Genomic DNA, 6,771 nt, shown 5'->3' with positions numbered 1-6,771 from the left:
GAGAGAAAGAAAGAAAGAAAGAAAGAAAGAAAGAAAGAAAGAAAGAAAGAAAGAAAGAAAGAAAGAAAGAAAGAAAGAAAGAAGAAAAGAAAAGAGAAAAGAAAAGAAAAGAAAACGAAGTCCGAGAATGGATTGGAATTTACTAGCTCAGGCTCTGCCAACACAGGAACCATCAAAGTGATCGGCAGTCTGGAAACCAAGCATAGATGGATTGAGTATGGGCTAACATTTATGGAGAAGCGGAACACAAGACAACACCTTGGGCACTAAGATCATTGTGGAAGACCAGTTTGATTGTGGACAGAAACTGACCTTTGATTCATCTTTCTCACTTAACACTGGGGAAAAAAATGCTACAATCAAAACAGGGTACAAGAGAGAATATATCAACCTGGGCCTTGATGTAGACTTTGTCATCGCTGGGCTCTCAATCCGGGGTGTTCTGGTGCTATTAGGGTTGGCTGGCTAAATTTTGAGACCTCGAAGTCCCGAGTGACCCAGCGCACTTATAACCACTGACAGACGAATTCCAGGTTCATACATATGTAAATGACTGGATTGAGTTTGGTGGCTCCATTTACCTGAAGGGGAACAAGAAGTTGGAGACTGATGTCAATCTTGCCTGGACTGCAGGAAAAAGTAACACTTGCTTTGGAATAGCAGTCAACTATCAGATCGGTCCTGATACTTTTCTGTCAAAGTGAACAACTCCAGCCTGATTGGCTTAGGGTACACTCAGATCCTAAAACCAGGTATCAGACTGCCTCTGTTAGCCCTGCTGAACATCAAGACCATCAGTGAGGGCAGCCACAAGTCTGGTTTAGGACTGGAATTTTAAGCATAAATTAATATTGTACAATCGTTTAATTTTAAACTATTTTGCATCATAGTTTCCTTCAGAATTTAGTGTACCTTTTAATGTTATGTGTTGGGTTACTAGCTGGTTTTGTGTGTCAACTTGACAGAAGCTAGCGTTATCACAGAGAAAGGAGCTTCAGTTGGGGACATGTCTCCATGAGATCCAGCCATGGGACATTTTCTCAATTAGAGATGAAGGAGGAAGGGTCCCTTGTGGGTGGTACCATCTCTGGGCTGGTAGTCTTGGGTTCTATAAGAAAGCAAGCTGAGCAAGCCAGGGAAAGCAAGCCAGTAAGTAACAACCCTCCATGGCCCTACATCAGCTCCTGCTTCCTGACCTGCTTGCATTCCAGTCCTGACTTCCTTAAGTGATGAACAGCAATGTTGAAATGTAAGCCCTTTCCTTCCCAACTTGTTTCTTGGTCATGATGTTTGTGCAGGAATAGAAACCTTGACTAAGACACTGGGGATGCAAGTGTTGATAAATAGCATGTTAGACCTCCAGGCTAAGGATGACTTGGCTTTAAGGTGTTTACCATTTCAGAGGTACAGCAGAAACCCCATTCCAGAAAGGGTTCTTGTTAGCTGTAGGTGTGGGTTGGGGAAGAGCCCCTCGAGTGATGCCAGGCTGCAAGTGGAAGCTGGGAATGTGTAGACATTTTGTAAATCTCTATCCTGTCCCCAGATGAAATTGTGACCTCTGAGCATTGAACCCTGCTGTTCTGTTCCTATCTGCTTGGAAGCATGTACACACCTGAGTGAAAGGGACATTTTTTTAGACAAATTGTCATGCACTGTTCCCACTATGCCCTGTTCCCATCCTAGCCCATCAGTTACCTGCTTTATACCTAAAGTAGTCTTAAGGCTGTGGTTAGCTTTTTCTTTTGGGCCATTTGAAGGTGGAGAGGGTGGGCATGATTGTGTTGTGGTGTGGGATTTTTTTGTTGTTTTGTTTTGTTGTTTTTGCCATTGCACTACAATATGAAAAAGCTTCCAGATTCTCCAGCTCTCAACTGGGCAGTTGGGTGGGTGATTGTGATCACACCCTGACAACACTAGGGATCTAAACTGACTCCTCTTATAGCCTCACCACTATATTTTTTTTTATAGCAGTTTAATGGGTATATTATAGAGTCTTCCATTTTGTGTGGAATTAGCTCCTCCCCTTCAAATGCTGTACTTAACATCACTTAAAATAAAACATGAATAAGATACTGAAACCTCAAAGGGGAAAAAAAAAGATTTCACATTACATGATATTCTCTTCCTAATTACATGTGAGCAGGAAAACATGGATACAGTACTCTGAAATGGTGAGACAAAATAAGCACTGTCTCTTTAAACTGTTTGTATCAGGCATTCTGTCCCATTAGTGAGAACCTAATTAAAACCCACTACACCACCAGTTATTTCTCCATCCTACTTTTTTTTTTATTAATTTCATTTTGTTTCCAGTTATATTTCGACTATTACAAATTGAATTTCCAGGAATAAAAACAACAAGAATGTTGTATTTTGCTGTATTCCTTGAATTTGTAATAAAGCTACATAGTTGTATGTTTGCACCTGCTCATCTTAATAGTCAATGACACATCTTTTGAATTGTATGTATTCTCACTAAACTCCTACTCATGACACATGTTCTTTGCTAGTCTGTCTTTAAATTTTGAATTGTGTTAAATATTACAATGGATACACACATATGAACATAGTTTTTAAAAATTGATTTTTTTCTCTTTTTTATTAGATATTTTCTTTATTTACATTTCAAATGTTATCCCCTTTCCTAGATTCCTCTCTGAAAATCCCCTATCCCATCCCCCCTTGCCCTGCTCCCCAACCCATCCACTCCAGCTTGCTGGCCCTGGCATTACCCTGTATAGGGGCATAGAACCTGACAAGACCAAGGGCCTCTCCTCCCATTGATGACCAACTAGGCGATCCTTTGCTACATATGCAACTAGAGACAAAGGTCCCAATGTGTGTTTTCCTTGATTGATGGTTTAGTCCCAGGGAGCTCTGGGGTTACTGGTTAGTTCATATTGTTGTTCTTCCTAAAGGGCTGCAAACCCCTTCATCTCCTTGGGTACTTTCTCTAGTTCCTTCATTGGGGACCCTGTGCTCCATCTAATGGATGGCTGTGAGCATCCACTTCTGTATTTGTCAGGTATTCCCCTGTACTGGGGCATATAAAGTTTGCAAGACCAAGGGGCCTCTCTTCCCAGTGAGGGACTGAAGTATCCACACTTTGGTCTTCCTTCTTGAATTTCATGTGTTTTACATATTGTATCTTGGGTATTCTTAGCTTCTGGGATAATATCCACTTATCAGTGAGTGCTTATCTAGTGACTTTTGCTATTGGGTTACCTCACTCAGGATGATATACTCCAGGTCCATCCTAAGAATGGACCTAAGAATTTCATAAATTCCTTTTTAATAGCTGCATAGTATTCCATTGTGTAAATGTACCACATTTTCTGTATCCATTCTTCTGTTGAACGACATCTGGGTTCTTTCCAGCTTCTGGCTATTATAAATAAGGCTGCTATGAAGATAAATTTTGCTGAAGGGACCCTGATATAGCGGTCTCTTGTGAGGCTATGGAGGCTATGCCAGTGCCTGGCAAACACAGAAGTGGATGCTCACAGTCAGCTTGGATCTCCACATCCTCCCCAGCATCTGTTGTCACAGAACCAATATTTTATTATATTTAAATATTTCAGCTTTCAACTGAATATGGAGGTATTTTATCAAACAACAATGCAAGTTTTGAAATTGGAAAAGTGAAATTGACACAACAAGATCATTTCCAAACACAGCACTGATTTTCTAAGAGAAACAAAACACAAATCACAGATTAGATACTGCATCTTGGCAGGTTTGTTTTTCTCTTTAGACATACTGTTGAGAGCTCATTCACACAAATTGCCATCTTCATTTGTCTTGCCTGGTGTTTAATGAAGTTAAACATTGTGTTGTATTTTACTTAACAATTAATGTCTTAGTATTTTAAACTCTTGCTTATTTTTATACAGAGTTTTCCAGTATTGCTGATTATAGAATATGAGTTTTCTCTTTTCCATATCTATAAATGAACAGATCCACAGATATTTTACTATGTTAAGAATTGACTAATGTACATGTGAATTTATTAGATTAATTATGTTTTTCAATATTATTTATGTTTCAAATAACTTACTTCATAAGCATATGCAAGAAAATAAAAACAATGTTGTAGTAGCATTAATGTGGTTGAAGATTTATGTTCTGAGTTATTATAGTCATCAAGATCCTATCTTACTTATTTAATAATCTTCTCATAAAATGAGAATATTATTACATCGTCTTCTGAATGAAAATTACATTGGCCTTTCACAAATACAAATTCATGGATACACCTCTATTCCCATAGCATGTTGTAACAATAGATGCTTTTTTCATTCACTGTTGCATAGACTATAGTCTGTGTGTCAAAATTCAGTTATAACATGTCAAATGTAATTCCTAACATAGTACATACAAATGTTAAACAGTAATAGCACACAAACTTGAGTCAAGGAAACAGTTTAAATTGCTTTCTTTGTCCTACATTGTCAGTAGCAGTACAACCTGATTACCCGATTGTCGATATTATTTAATCATTGTCCATAAAGTTTTCTGTATGTAAGCCTAGCAATACCTAATAAGCAAAAAGAATTATGTTATGATTTCTAGAAAATGTATTTCAAATGAAATGATTTGATTGTGAAAACATGTAAAGCTACTAAGATCAAGTACAAATAAAAATTGGACATACTACTTGTTTTACTTGGTAGATACTTCTCCTCAGGAACTAGGTATAATGATATGTTCATATACCTTTATTATTATTATTATTATTATTATTATTATTATTATTATTATTTAATCTTTTTTTACAGTCCAGTCGTTATCCTCCTCTTAGTTCACTCTCCATCAGATCCTCACCCTATTTCTCCTCCCCCTTCTCCAAGAGAATGATCACCCCTATCTCCCACTGGACCTCCCCGTCTCTGGAGCCTTAATTATCTCTAGAATTAGGTCCTTCTTCTCTCACTGTGGCCAGACCAGGTAGTCCTCTGCTGCATATATGTTAGGAGCTTCATATCAGTTAGTGTATGCTGTCTGGTTCACATACTCTTAAATAAAAATGACTGAAAAGCTTCTGTAAGGACAAATTGACAACCTACAGATTGGGAAAATATCTTCACTAGCTCTACATCTGACAGAGGGCTTATATCTAAAATATATAAATAATTCAAAAAGTTCGATTCCACAAAACCCAATAACCCAATTAAAAAATGGGTTACAGAGATAAGCAGAGAATTCACAACAGAAGAATCTTGAATGGCCATGAAGCACTTAAAACAAATGTTCAAAGTCCTTAATCATCAGAGAAATGCAAATCAGAACAACCCTGAAATTCTACTTCACCCCAATCAGAATGGCTAAGATACAAAATACTCAAGTGGTGGCACTTGCTGTCAGGAATGTAGAGAAAGAACACTCCTCCATTGCTATAGGATTGCAAACTGGCACAGCCACTCTGGAAATCAATCTGGTGATTCAGAAAATTGTAAATAGTTCTACCCAAAGACACAGCTATGCCATTCTTGGGCGAATACCCAAAATATGCTCTGCCATATAACAAGGACACATGCTCTACTATGTTCACAGCGGCCATATTTGTAATAGCCAGAAACTGTAAACAACCCAGATGTCCCTCAACCAAAGAATGGATACAGAAAATGTGCTTTGCTTACACAAAAGAATGCTATTCTGCTCATAAAACAAGAATATCTTGAATTTTGTAGGCAAATGGATGGATCTGGAAAGTATACTGAGTGAGGTAACTCAGATCCAAAATGATATGCATGGTATGTACTTACTGATAAGTGGATATTATCCAAAAATTACAGAACACCTATGATATGACCCACAGTCTGTAAGAAGTGTAACAAGCAGAAAGGCCCAAGTGAGGATGCTTCAATCCTACTTAGAAGGGGGAAGGAAATAATCATGGGAGACAGAAGGAGGGAGGGACCTGATTGGGAGATGGGAGACAGAGGGGAAAACAGGAATGGGATCAGAAAACAGGAGATAGGAGAGAAGCACCAAGGGCCAAGAGAATGAATTGGAATAAGCAGTCTCATGGTTGGAAGGTGGGGTTACCTTCTAGAAAGTACCAGAGACCTGGGAGGTAAAAGGCTCCAGGACTCAATGGGGGTGATCTTAACCAAAATGCCCAGCACTGGGAGAAGGAACTGGAAGAGTCCACCTCCAGTAGATAGTTTGGTCCCCAAGGCAGGAGTGGGGTTACCAACCTGCAATCAAAATTTCTGACCCAGAATTGTTCCTGTCTAAATGAACTGCAGGGACAAAAATGGAGAAGAAACTGAAGAAAAAGCTGTTTATTTACCAGTCACAGGGCTCCCTGCGACTTCAGTCCAATAATTGAGTGTAAGTATCTGTGAGTCTGTCTTAGTCAGCGCCTTGTTTGGCCTCTCAGAGTATAGCCACGGTAGGTTCCTGTCTTTAAGCATACCATGGCATCAGAAATAGTGTCAGGCCTTGCAGCCTCACCTTGAGATGGATCCCAAATTGGGCTGGGCTCAATACTTAGTTTCCCTCAGTATCTTCTCCATTTGTTCCTGGCTAAAACAACTATAGGGATAAAACTGGGAAAAATAGAGGACATGATACACTTGTTTAGGTGATTTTCAGCGATTTGAGATTCCTCTTTTGAGTATTTTCTGTTTAGCTCTCTATCCCATTTTTTACTTGGATTATTTGGTTTGTTGGTATTCAATGTCTTGTCTTCTTTGTGTGTGTGTGTGTGTGTGTGTGTGTGTGTGTGTGTGTGTGTGTGTGTGTGTGTGTGTGTGTGTGTGTGTG

At 38.9% G+C, this 6,771-nt stretch overlaps 1 pseudogene; it reads left to right on the top strand.

Annotated features, from left to right (window-relative positions):
* Positions 1-838, top strand: part of LOC110336989 — a 1,149-nt pseudogene extending 311 nt beyond the window's left edge.
* The last annotated feature ends 5,933 nt before the right edge of the window (positions 839-6,771 follow it).

The sequence above is a fragment of the Mus pahari genome, chromosome 19 (genome assembly GCF_900095145.1).
Source record: "Mus pahari chromosome 19, PAHARI_EIJ_v1.1, whole genome shotgun sequence".
NCBI lineage: Eukaryota > Metazoa > Chordata > Mammalia > Rodentia > Muridae > Mus > Mus pahari.
Note: the sequence above shows the minus strand (reverse complement) of the source record. Positions and strands in the feature narration are given on the sequence as shown.